We start from the raw sequence: 13,723 nt of genomic DNA, 5'->3' as shown, positions 1-13,723 counted from the left end.
CCAGCCGGGCCAACATGGTGCAACCCGTCTCTACTAAATATACAAAAATTAGCTGGGCGTGGTGGTGTGTACTTGTAGTCCCAGCTACTCGGGAGGCTGAGGCAGGAGGATCGCTTGAACCCAGAAGGCAGAGGTTGCAGTGACCTGAGATCACATCATTGCACTCCAGCCTGGGCAACAGAGAGAGACTCTATCTTAAAAAAAAAAAGAGAGAGAGAGAAAGAAAATCATGCATCTGACAAAGGATTTGTATTTAAAATATGTAAAGCTCAACAATAAGAAAATGGATATTCCAATTTAAAGATAGCCAATGCCTGGCATAGGACCCGACTTGTGGAGAGAGGCATCCAATCAGGTTTGTCGACAAAGAAAATGAGAACCAGGAGAGAGAATGATCTGTAAACACAGCTCATCCTCCTCATTTGATTGACAAGCATTTATTGAGAGGAGGAGACAAACAGTGCAAGGCAGACTGAAATGCAGGTTGGAATGCTCTTTCCTTGGGTCAAATCCAATAGTGGCCCAAGGAAAGAACCCCACACAGGGAGACAACCTGCAGGCATGTGTCTTTTTCTGATGTCTTTCCACGTGCACCCCCTGAACCAGCCTTTCTCTCCAAGGCTCTCCAGTGTGCTGCCCTGTTGCCATCTGTTTTAAATCCAGAGCCCCTCTGACCTGCTTAAGAAAAGTCAGGCAAGAGCTGGTCCAGGAGAAGGCTCAGAGGTGAAGCCAGGTGATGAACTTGAGACTACAATTCAGAAGCCCACTCCCTGGCCCCGTCACTGCCTGTAATAAATGAATGACCTCAGTCAAATGTCCCTGTTTATGGGCCTCTGTTTCCTTAGCTGTTCAACAGAGGAGCTAGGTGTTCAGACTCTCAGCTCTACCCCCCACCCTGGACATTCTCAGATTCACCAGAGCTAACACTGTCACTCATTGATTGGACTGCTTTTCATTCTTCTTTTCATACCCAAGACCTGAAACCCTGAGCATGTTAGTCCTTTGCCAAATGCCAGCAGGCTTAAACACAGATGAAAGCATGCGTCCTTGCTGAGTGGAAAGCTGGAGGTTGAACGCTTGGCCTCAATGTCTTGAATTCTCTGCGTGCCCTCGGCACAGCCCACAGTTCACTGACAAAGAAGTTTGTCATCTCCACCTTTGTAGACCTTCTGGCAGATTGCAGCAGCCTCTATTATTTCAATGTATAATTTATATGGCCCATTTTCACTGCCAAGGACAGCCCACAAAGCATACTTGATCCTGCACAAGAAAACAGCGAGCTTTGCCCTCTGGGATGCATGTGCTTTCCACCTACAGACACACGCGACTTTTCCAAAGTGTTTTGCTTTACTGGGGCACCTCACTAGGGCAGGAACAATGGGACCTCAGAATAATAGGACAGTCACCACAATTTCAAGGCTGCTCTCAGACACAGGGATGTGGGTGACATTAAACATATCGGGTGGTTTCTAGCCGCTGGAGGGCCACGCTGGCAGGCTGGAGGCCCTTTGCTTCTTTGCAGGTGAGCAGCATGATGCCCCAGGCAAGAGGTTCATAATCCGAAGCAGGGGCTGAATTTCCCTGATGCTGCCTACCTGCTACCCAGGGGGACACACACACGCCATAGCAACTCTCTAGCCTTCAGCCTCCTTTCCCCTCCGCCCAGGATATCAGCTCCTGCCCTGACAGCCTTTCTGGATTGCAGCTAGGATCAAGAGAAATAAAAAATACATGAGGTATTTTGTTTTTTTTTTAATAAAACGCTATGCACTTGCAACATAAAGGTTGGTTCATGGACCAGCAGCATCAGCATCACTTGAGAGCTTGCTGGCAATGCAGAACCCCAGGCCCCACCCCAGACCTACTGGATCCGAATTTGCATCTGGCCTTCACTGGCAGGGGAACTCCAATGGCACGTGATTTGCATGACAAGTACTGCAATACCCTAACAGAAACGTGGTATTGGGGTGGGGGGGGCAGGAAAGAATGCGTGGTCTGGATCCTGGAGCTCTGAGTTCAAATTCAGCTCAGCCACGAAGTCCTTCCTGGCCTTGGGAGGTGGCTGGGGCCTCCGTTTCCTTAGTAGAAGAAGCGTCACTCTGCCACAGTAGGAAAATTGGAATGGAGAGGAGAGGGGGCACAGGGCAGAGGGCTGAGCGACAGGGAGCCCCTTCCCAGTGGCATAAAGGGAATGGGTCAGATAAGACAATGGAGAAGAGCAGGGAGAGATCAGCGCTTCCCCCTGTCAGCCCTGCTCACCCGCACCCCACTTTTTCCCTCCCCAGTCACCAAAGCTTCTTGGTGTGGACCTTCAAGTCAGCTGTGGGCCAAAGGTAGCTGAGAAGTGGACAGTCCTACTTAGCTGTCAGATATCCAAAGTGGCACCTTGAGGCCTGGGGGGTCTTCAGCCTGGCCCAGGCTGCAGAGTATCCCCTGTAAACCCAGGACTGAGCTCAGTAAGTGGATCGGGAAACCCTGGAGTAGCCCCATCCTCCAGGTTGCAAAGGGGACAGTTGAGAGGATCTTGCAGACTGTCTCGGAGGCGTTGCCTGCACACTTAAGAGTGGTATTCTCATCACACTGGCTTTTCTATTAAGCAAGCTTCTTGATATAACTCGAAGGTGAGGGCACTTGACCTGTGTTTCAAAATTTTCCTGCAATGCTGGGAAATGGACGGCATCATACTTGACAAGACTCCAAGTAATTACCCAGAGAGAGATATTATAATTGCAAGAACCTAAGTGCTCCATTTTGTGGGTTTTAAAAATACCCACTTTATGGGGCTGTGGTGAGCATTAAATGTGATAACGTGTGGCCCGCCCTTTGCACAGGTTTGCAATCAGCCTTGTCCCCACAGTCTTGCAGATGAATTGAAAGCTCTGCTCTGGCCCAGCGGCCCCTTCCTTGGCCTCCACCAGCAGCTGAACTCTAATGGTTCTGCTAATCGCTGTTTCAAGTCCGTGTGATGGAGCCATGAGTCCTGATCCTAAAAGCTGGACTCAGGGCTTAGGGTGCTCTTTTCAGAAAAAGCTCTTCTATTGTCTTCAAGAAACACAAGCAGCTTGGCCCTATGTGCTTTCCTAGCTGAACCCAATCCCTTCAGGAAATCAACTTAAAGAAGTCCTTTCTGACAATAGTTTTAAATGCTCCCACGTGTGCATTCAAAATCTCGAGACTGTATACACCCGCAAGTGAAATACACCGCGGGAGAACTTACTGACTGCTGACAGGTGGTTGAGTGAATGTTCTTCACCACTCCCTGACTCACAGCCTTGCAGGGCCTCATTTTGGGCAGAGTAGTTCCCCATCCCTTGAACTTGGGCTTAATGGCGTGACTTGTTTTGACCAACTGAAAGTGACAGCATGCCAGTTCCAGTTCCGGCCTTAAGAGGTCTCATATGTTTCAGCTATCACCATAAAAAGGACTTCCCCCGGGCAGCTGCTGTCCATCAGGCTGGGATCCAGAATGAACACACGTGAAGCAAAGTCAGCCCAACTGACCCATACCACAGGCTAGCAGTGGACATCAACGCTGCTGTAGCTGCCACAGCTCGAAACAGCCACCCAGCCAAGCCCAGCCTAGATCAACAGGGCAGCTTTAGTCTGCCTCCTGACCCTCAAGAAAACAAAAACAAAAACAACTGTTTTAAGCCACCATGTTTGGGGATAGTTTATTATACAACATTATCATGGCTGTGGCAAACCAGTGTACCATGTGATTGATGTGAAATAATAAAATGGGGGGAAGAGAAACAGGGAAGGGGAAAAGGAGAACAGGAAAGAGAGAGGGAAGGTGAGATATTGGTGGCTTGTCGTGGCTAACGAATGACATAGCCTGTTGCGTGTTCTCAAGCCGAGGTACACGTGGTAATAACATGCCAGGGTGTCACATGGCCCAGCCACACCACCTGCACATAGTCCTGGGAACTAAGTTAAGATCCAGTTCAGCCCAGAAGTGGGGGAGTTTGCAGAGATACAGAAAAGCAACTGCAGAGCTAACAGCACCCAGAGAGTGTGAACCAGAACTGCACTGGCAGAGAGAGAAGATCAGGGATTTGAAGTTATATCCAGCTGGTACCATGGCACCGCTTTGGAAGGTGAGACAGAACTGGTCAGAGTGTTAGCCTTGGGCCAAATCAGGCAAGAGACAGCCAGAATCGAACCGTTTCCTGCAGGAGGGAACTGGCAGGAACAAGGTGGGGGCCAGGTTTTAGGAGGCAGAAACTTGAGGTAGCAGGAATGAATCAAGTAGACAGACAGGGCACCCAGGGGTGGTACTTAGGGGACCTGGGTCCTGTGTGGCACTTGCCCAAAGTGAATTTTAGAGGGACTCTGACCAGCCCTGTCCCACCTTCCAAAGCTGAGCCCCATGATTCCAGCTGGATGTAACCTCAGATCCCTGATCTTCTCCCTGACTGCCAGTGAAGACTGAGAGGAGGATCTCCCCACTATATTCCTTGGAAAAGAGTCCCTTCCTACTTGGGCACTTACGAAGTATTTCATTCTCTGGGGTGGCATCTCATTTTTTTGTGTAACAGAGAACTGTGAGACTCTCTCAATCCATGCTGGTTTCAGATGCACGTTGGGATCACCTGGCAGAGCTGGCAGAAGGGAGTTTCATCGTTATTTCTGGGAGTGTAGCTTCACTGTGCAAGGGCTGGACAGCAGATAATGAGACTTAACAACGACTTTTAAAGCATCACAATGAGGGTTTATGCAGTAAGATCATAAGCACTTGAAGAGGAGCTATTCTAATGTTGCATAAATAAGGCCTTGGGCTTGGGATTAATTTTCCAGTGATGGCATCTTTTATAGATGTCCAAAGTGGGAAAATGGACATCGTGGAATATTCTGGGTCACCTTATACCCAGCATCTACAGTATTTCACACAATTCTCATGGAAAGGCTCCTGACTCAGGCTTCAGTAACTTGGCTTTGGGTCTCAACAGCGATTGATGTGTAGAAAATGTAAATAAGTATTTGCATGTTGAATGAATGAATGAACTTCATTTTGATACAGCCTCTATGAACGCCATTGTGGGGCCCTGAGATGTCATCCCACAGACCAGTGGGTGCTCTACATTACCGTGTGGGATGGCAGGGAACAGACCAAGGGAAACAGTGCAAAGGAGAAAAAGGTGGGTCATTGGGAAGGACACAGTCCTGGCACCCATGGCCATCAATCGGAAAAACTGATGCTGGGTGGGGAGGAGAGCCTTTCTTCCCGAGGACTGGAGCCAGGTCTGGTGGCCCGCGGGATAGACCTCTCCCAGGCTGGGTTACCCATGGTGCTGTTGTGGTGGTGGTTGTTGATGTTGTTTTAATGTAAGACTGCCCAAAGATTTGACCTCTCTTCCAAACCAGAAGGCCTGGTCCTACAGGACCCCCAGCCCACAGCACCTCAGATCCCTCCCTTCCTCTACACAGGAGAGGAAGTTGTATAACTTCTCAGGTGGCCTGAGACCTCCTTAGTTTCTGTTGCCATTTGTCGTGGCATTTGGACTGTAGCTTTTCTTACAGTAAAATACTATTGATATGCATGTCTGTGTCAAAAGTGGGACAATGAAATGGGAAAGAGGATTTATGCTGTGACCTTGAGGAAGGTTCCTAGTTGTTTAACACAGAGATACTAAGGCAGGCTCCTGACCTCTTTTGCTGCCTGGACGTGAGCCACTGGCCTCAACCCACTGCTGGCCTCCCCTCCCCAACCACCCCACACTTCCTTCTGGGGGTCTCTCCTTCCGAGCAAGAGCAGAGCAGACTGGTCCCATCTTTTAGTTCTCAGTCTCAAGGGAGAAGAATGGTGGAAACTCCCAAAAGAGAACTCGAATGGTCAAACACCTAGAGATTTCAAGTGGCTGGTACCCAAGCTCAGACTGTTTTGTGGTGAGACCCCATTCTTCCTACAAATACACCCCAACTCCTACCAAGAATGCAAACCTTCACACTCTAGAGGGGATTACCCACCAGCCCTGTGGACTTTCTGAAGTTTTAGGGTCTCAAACGGATCACCCAGGCTCCCAAAATGAACACCAATGTCTGATTATCTTTAAAAAATACAGTCAGATTATATCGCTAACTTTAAACCTTCTGTTTGTTTTATATGTCATTTTGAGCAAAAGCCCAGGTCCTTTGGAACGCCCACAGGCCCTGCGCACCCTCCTTCCCACACACAGCCTGCCTCCCTCCAGCTCCCTCTGCCCTTCTGGCCCCATCTGTAGCCCTCACTCACTCCTCTGGTTGCACACCCTTCCTCCTTGGTGCTCTGCAAACACCTTCTGCCCCAGGGCCTTTGCACTGCCTGTTCTCTCTGTCCAGTGCTCTTCCCCACGTTGCTGCCTGGCTCCGGTGCTTCACTAGTTCCTTCAGGTTCCAAGTGCCACCTTAGCAGAGAAGTCCTTCTTGACCACGCTACTTAAAGTGGCAGCCCCCTCTCCATCATTCACTGTCCTTCTTCCCCTACTTCCCTCCACAGTCTTCACAGCACCCGGCATGGTATGTATGTAACTGTTTAATGTTCATCTCCCTTCCATGAGAGCAAAGGTTTCCTTTTTTCTCACTGCTCTCTCCCTGGGTTCTTTAGCAGCATTTGGCGTGTAAAAAATGTGAATAAATATTTGGTGGGCGAATAAATGAATGAGTGAATGAATGAGAAGCATTAGAAGCAGCCAGCAAAACTGAATTCCTTTGGACTCTGGGTAGCTTCAGATATAATGAGGCATAAGCAATAAGGTCAAGGAGCATCTCAGGACCAAAAGTTGGAGGCAGCCAGGCCTCGGGGACAGTCTAGAAATGAGAACACAGGATTCTCGCTGTCCCTCATGCTGGCTTCTTCCTGAAAATTTGGTCCATTTCTCTTTCTCTGCAGAGCAGCTTTTTCTCTTAGCCCATGTGGAGGACAGAAGATGGCTGCCCGGTGACTACTCTGTTCTTTCTTATAAATCCAGCTATCCGGTTAGTGCCTCAATATCTCTCTTTCCAAATTTGCCAGGTGCCCATCTTTGGTCCTATCCATGTGGCCAGGAAAGTGAGGTCATATTCACAAGCATGATTTCCAGGAGCTCCCAGACAAGAGCTGGGGAGACACTGCAAACTCTCTTCCAATGGGAGATTTCTGCTCTCGCAGCACAAAAGGTTTGCTCCAAGAAAGGGAGCTGCCCTTTCAGCCCTTTCAGTTTGAGGTTCAGGACAAGCCTGCTCCAGTCCTCAAAACAAATCTCCATCCCAACCAACCCAGACCCTGCGGGTGCATTATCCAGCCCACTAGCAACTGTTCTTGCAGTTTGAAATATTGCCACGAGAGGGCACTCCAAAGCAAGAAGCGCATTCTCGCAAACTCCAGCCCTCAGAATGCCACTCACCTGCGGTGGGCCCAGCTATGTTGGCTGTAGGAGGTCTGCATAGCTGGCAGAGACAGACAGGACAGGGACCCTCGATCCCAGAACTCTTGGCCTGCTGCCCAGGCCCTGCCGTGTCTCAGGAGGGATGGCACATTCCCAGGCAAATCCATTCACTGTATTTTTTTTTTTCAGACAGAGTTGTGGCCAAGCTGGAGTGCAAAGTGGCATGATCTCTGCTCACTGCAACCTCCGCCTCCCGGGTTCAAAGATTCTTCCGCCTCAGCCTCCCGAGTAGCTGTGTGTGTCAGCTGTAGACAGTAAGTCTGGCTAATTTTTTGTATTTTTAATAGAGACGGGGTTTCACCACGTTAGCCAGCATGGTCTCGATTTCCTGACCTCCTTATCCTCCTGCCTCCGCCTCCCAAAGTGCTGGGATTACAGGCATGAGCCACCGCGCCCGACCTCACTGTATTTTAAGCTGGAAGATTGGCCCAGGGGAATTTTCAGAGGGGTGCAGGGCAACTTGGCTAGAGGCCAACCTAACGACTATATTAAATGCAGGCAAAATGGGGGGGCAACTCTAAAAGCTCTGCACCATAAACATCAACAGGGTTAGTGTTAGGAACCCAAGAGCTTTGATTTTTTTCACTTTACTTATTTATGTTTTCTAAATGTTCTAATGAACATGTATTGCGTGTATAATTCCCTTACTAATGTACCTTTTTGTTATTTTCAGTTGGGGCTTTTATGAACAAAGCTGTTTTGAACATTGTGTACAAGTCTTTGTGTGGACATGTTTTCATTGCTCTTGTGTAAATGCCAAGGAGGGTAATTAATGGATAGGAATATTTTTAACTATAAGAACAGCCAGCAGTTTTCCAAAGTGGCGGTACCATTTTAAATTCCCAACAAGAATACGTGATAGTTGCTCCATGTTCTTGCCAACACTTGGTGTAGTCAGCCTTTGAAATTTTAGCCATTCTAGGGGTGTGAAGCGGTACTCCACTGTGGCATTGTTTTACATTTCCCAAATGACTAAACACATTGGGAGTCCTTCTTGTGTGCTTACTATCTACTCATATATTTTGCTTTGTGATGCATTTGCTCAAACCTTTTGCCCCTTTTTAAATTGGATGGGTTTGTTTTTTTCATATTGTGCTGCAGGCATTCTTAAGTCCTTTATCAAATATATGCACAGTATGAGGTAAAGGTAGAGGTTCATTGTTTTCCATTTGGATTATATAATTTCCTATGCATACTATAACAAATTATTGTAAACTAGATAGTTTAAAACAACAGAAATCTATTCTCTCACAGTTCTGGAGACCAGAAGTCTGAAACCACTGTCACTGGATCACACTTAAGGTGTCAGCAGGGTTGTGCTGCCTCTGGAGGTTCTAGGGAAGAATCCTTTTCTTGGCTCTTCCAGCATCTGGTGGCTGCCAGCAGTCCCTGGCTTGTGGCTGCATCACTACAATCTCAGCCCACACAGTCACATTGACTTCTTCTCTTCTATGTGTCAAATATTCCTCTGCTTCCCTCTTATAATGATACTTGTGTTTGAATTTAGGTTCCATACAGATAATCCAGGATATCTCGTAGTCTCAACATCCTTAATCACATCTGCAAATATTCTTTTGCATACGAGGCAATGATATGGTTTGGCTGTGTTCCCGCCCAAATCTCATCTTGAACAGTAGCTCCCATGATCCCCACACGTCATGGGAGAAAGCCAGTGGGAGGTAATTGAATCATGGTGGGTATTTTCCCTTGCTGTTCTCGTGATAGTGAATAAGTCTCATGAGAGCTGATGGTTTTAGAAGGGGCAGTTCCCCTGCGCACGCTCTCTTGACTGCTGCCACGTAAGGCATGCTTTTGCTCCTCCTTCACCTTCTGCCGTGATTGTGGCCTCCCCAGCCATGTGGAACTGTGAGTCCATTAAACCTCTTTTTCTTTATGCGTTACGCAGCCTGAGGTACGACTTTATTAGCATGGTGAGAGCAGACTAATACAGGTAACATTCACAGGTTCCAGGGATTAGGACTATCTTTGGGCTAATTGTTTAGCCTGCCACGTGGATCTTCAGTAATTCCAGCATCAGTTGAAACAACTACCTACCCCTATTGAATTACCTTAGTTCCTTTGTGGAAACTCGATTGACCATATATGTTTAGGTTTACTTGTGGGATTTCTATTCCATCCCATTAATCTCTGCCTATCCTCATGCCAACATCGCACAGTCTTAATTATGTAGCTTTATACTGCCTTGAAATTAAGTACTCCAGTGTTAATCTTCCAACTTTATTCTTTTCAGTAAAAAAGGGAGGCCAGGCGCAATGGCTCATGCCTGTAATCCCAGCACTTTGGGAGGCCGAAGTGGGTGGATCACAAGGTCAGGAGATCCAGACCATCACCAGCCTGGGTAACAGAGCAAGACTCTAAAAAAAAAAAAAAAAAAAAAAAAAAAATGGGTATTCTATATCCTTTACATTTTCATATATATTTTAGAAACATCATGTCAATTTCACAAAAAAGAAAATTACATAAAAGCCTGCTGGAATTTCTATTGAGATTGCCTTGAATCTGTAGACCAGTGTGTAATGTATTAGCAACAATGTATCTTAAAATTCAGTCTCAGCAGGGCGCCGTGGCACATGCCTGTAATCCCAGCTCTTTGGTAAGCCGAGGCAGACGGATCACAAGGTCAAGAGATGGAAACCATTCTGGCCAATGTGGTGAAACTCCCATCTCTACTAAAAATACAAAAATTAGCTGGGGGTGGTGGCAGGTGCCTGTAGTCCCAGCTACTCAGGAGGCTGAGGCAGGAGAATTGCTTGAACCTGGGAGGCAGGGGTTGCAGTGAGCCAAGATTGTGCCCCTGCACTCCAGCCTGGCAACAGGAGGAGGACTGCTTGAATTTCTCTCAGCAATATTTTGTAGTTTCAGTCTATATGTCCTGCATGTGTTTTCATAATTTATTCCTAAATGTTTCAGTTTGGATGCTACTGTGTCATTTGAAAACAGCTGGATGCTATTGAAGTTTCACTTGAACTGGTGTGGCTGATGTTTATAAATGCAGTTGATGTTTGCAATATTGTTAACTTCACTTAGGTCTGGCAGTTGTTTGTAGATTCCTTAGTACTTTCTACATAAACAATGTTGTACATGAATAAAGCAAGTTTTGCATCTTTCTTTCCAATCTTGATATCTTTCTTTTCTTCTTTCCTCCCTTCTTCATTACACTGGTTAAGACTCCCATCATGATATTAACTCGAAGTGCCTCCAATCTAAAGTAGAACACATTCAATACAGCAGCACTAAGCGTGATATTTGTTGTTTTTTTTCCGCAGAAAGCTTTAGAAGGTTGAAGAAGCTTCCTTTATTCCTAAATTGCTCAGCATTTTTAATCAAAACGTGTATTGATATACCTATACAATATTTTTCCCTTATTCTGTATATGTGGTAAATTAATTGATTTTCAAATGTTGAACTCACCTTATATTAACCTCACGAGGTCATGACATAAATCTCTTTTATATATTTGTGGATTTGATTTGCTAGTATTTTGTTCAGGATATTTGCATGTATGTTTGTAAGAGATATTTTTCTGTAGTTATTTTTTAATACCTTTGTCAGGTTGGTATCGAGGTGATATTGATATATTCTGAATATCAATTCTTTGTCAGTTATGTGTATGGCAAGAATTTTCTCCTACTATGTGGCTTCACTTTTTATTCTTGTCATGGTGCCTTTTGTTGAGCAGAGATTCTTAATTTTATTGCGCTTGAGTAATTAATAATGTTTTCTTTTCGGTTTAAGTGCTTTTTTTTGCGTTTGCTTGAGGCTTATGGGCTATAGTTGTATATTCCAGGAAGTCAGAAGGGCCCAGTTCATACTACTCAGGGTGTGTTAAAAGGCAGCAGGTGGCTCACACCTGTAATCTCAGTACTTTGGGAGGCCGAAGTGGGCAGATTGCTTGAGGTTAGGAGTCCAAAACCAGCCTGGCCAACATGGTGAAACCTCATCTCTATTAAAAATATAAAAACGAGCTGGGCATGATGACTCACACCTATAATCCCAGTTACTCAGGAGGGTGAGACAGGAGGATCACATGAACCTGGGAGACAAAGGTTACAGTGAGCCAGGATAGTGCCACTGCACGTCATTCTGGGCATGGGCAACAGAGTGAAACTCTGTCTCCAAAAAAAAAAAAAAAGAAAGAAAGAAGCCAGCTGGCACACGCTCGAGTTTTGGGTTATTCTTTTTTTTTTTTTTCCAATTTATTTATTTTATTGCATTTTAGGTTTTGGGGTACATGTGAAGAACATGCAAGATTGTTGCATAGGTACACACGTGGCAGTGTGATTTGCTGCCTTCCTCCCCATCACCTGCATTTGGCATCTCTCCCCTTGCTATCTCTCCCCAACTCCCCACCCCCCACCGTCCCTCCCCTATTTCCCCCCAACTGACCCCAGTGTGTAGTGCTCCCCTCCCTGTGTCTGAAAGCAGCTTTGATAAACGCTAAAGGCTATTTGGGTTTTTAGATTAATATTCAATTTAGTGAAATAAATTTAAAAATCTAATAATCCTTAAGTTCTTAGCTTTAATTAAAATCCTAATATTCTATTTATAAAGCTAAGGAGATTTTTACAACTTGGTTGAGCAAATTCTCCTAGTTTAGGATACATGTATATTAACATAATCGGATTTCCTTTTGTGTGTATGTGTGTATATAAATATCTAAACATTGTCAATTTTCTTCTTAAACACTGCATGTATCCCTAACAAGCAAAGACTTCCCATGAACACAGATGAATTTTATAAATCTAATAAAATAAACAGATAATTTTGAATGTTAAGTTTTCTTAAACAATATTTGTTAATAAAATTGTTTTTAAAGTAGAAAGCCTTTCAACTTTATAATCGTAAGATTAGTCTCTTATGAAAGTACATCATTAAAATTGGCTTTATAACTAATCTGTCACATATGCCAAGTTCTTATACCCAAGTTAAATACTCAATATGTACAAATTAATCCTAACACTAATGCCAAAAATGTTAATGCCATTGGTTTTATTTTGTTTTATTTTCTCCATAAATAATTATAAGCATTTCTAGGTTTTTAACTAAGACAGTAGTTTTGAGCAGACAGTAGTATTCAACTATTAATACAAAGGCAGTAGGCCAAGGCAGTAGTTTTTAACAGGATGGTACTGCCCCCTAGGGAGCATTTGGGAAATTTGATGGTGTGTTTTTAGTAGTCAGCAATTGGCGGGGGATGCTGGTATTTAGTTCTTGGGACAGGGGCCTGACATCCTGAAATAGGTAAGACAATCCTGCATAACTAAAAGTTACTCTGTATAAGTGTCAAAGGTCTCTTCATACAAGCAAAATGTTCATAATTATTTCAGCCTAGAACTTTACCATGTTTTAGGTATTGTTGGTATAGTTTTAATATAGATTGAATTTTTAGGAATTTTGTTATCTTGCAAATAAGGGAGAAATCACACTTAATTTGTTCCAAACTTTACTAAGAGTTATTCACCATTTCAGAGAATCGTATCATTGGTAGCAGTGCTGGATTTTCAGTAGTCCCATTCATGGTGATCAGATATATATATATGTATATAAATATATGGATATGTTTCTTAAGTCCTTGTTTTAAAACATCAAATATAAAAAATAAGCGTTGGCTGGGTGCAATGGCTCACACCTGTAATCCCAGTACTTTGGGAGGCTGAGGCGGGTGGATCATGAGGTCAGGAGTTCGAAACCAGCCTGGCCAACATGGTGAAATTCTGTCTCTACTAAAAACACAAAAGTTTGCTAGGCATGGTGGCACGCGCTTGTAATCCCAACTACTCGGGAGGCTGAGGTAGAAGAATCGCTCGAACCCAAGAGGTGGAAGTTTCAGTGAGCCAAGATGGCGCCGCTGCACTCCAGCCTGACAGAGCAAGACTCCATCTCAAGAAAAAAAAAGAAAGGCATTAAGAATTTACCATTGAATATGGTATCATCTTAAATCCAAACTTATATGGGTGCAAACAACTCATTCTTTCATTATACCTTCTGGTGTAATAGCGCTTGACCATGTGCATATTGAAATATACACTATTTTATTACAAATAATTTTACGTCTCTTCTGTTTGGGCAATACCTTGTGTGCAACTATAATAGATGATGTTGTCTATGAATTTCATTTCAGGATAGTAGAAAGCATTACAAAGTATTTTTAATCTTCACAAAAAATGTGTAGCCCTGGGTTAACAATTTTGATACTGCTGTGCACAGATTTTAAATCAAATAATAAATTTATAAGATTGAAACAGTGTGCTATTGTTGCCAAAAGAGGTAGCTTTAGGAACAGAACAGAAAATATCCAA

This window comes from Cebus imitator, unplaced genomic scaffold (assembly GCF_001604975.1).
Source record: "Cebus imitator isolate Cc_AM_T3 unplaced genomic scaffold, Cebus_imitator-1.0 Scaffold193, whole genome shotgun sequence".
NCBI classification, from domain to species: domain Eukaryota; kingdom Metazoa; phylum Chordata; class Mammalia; order Primates; family Cebidae; genus Cebus; species Cebus imitator.
Note: the sequence above shows the minus strand (reverse complement) of the source record.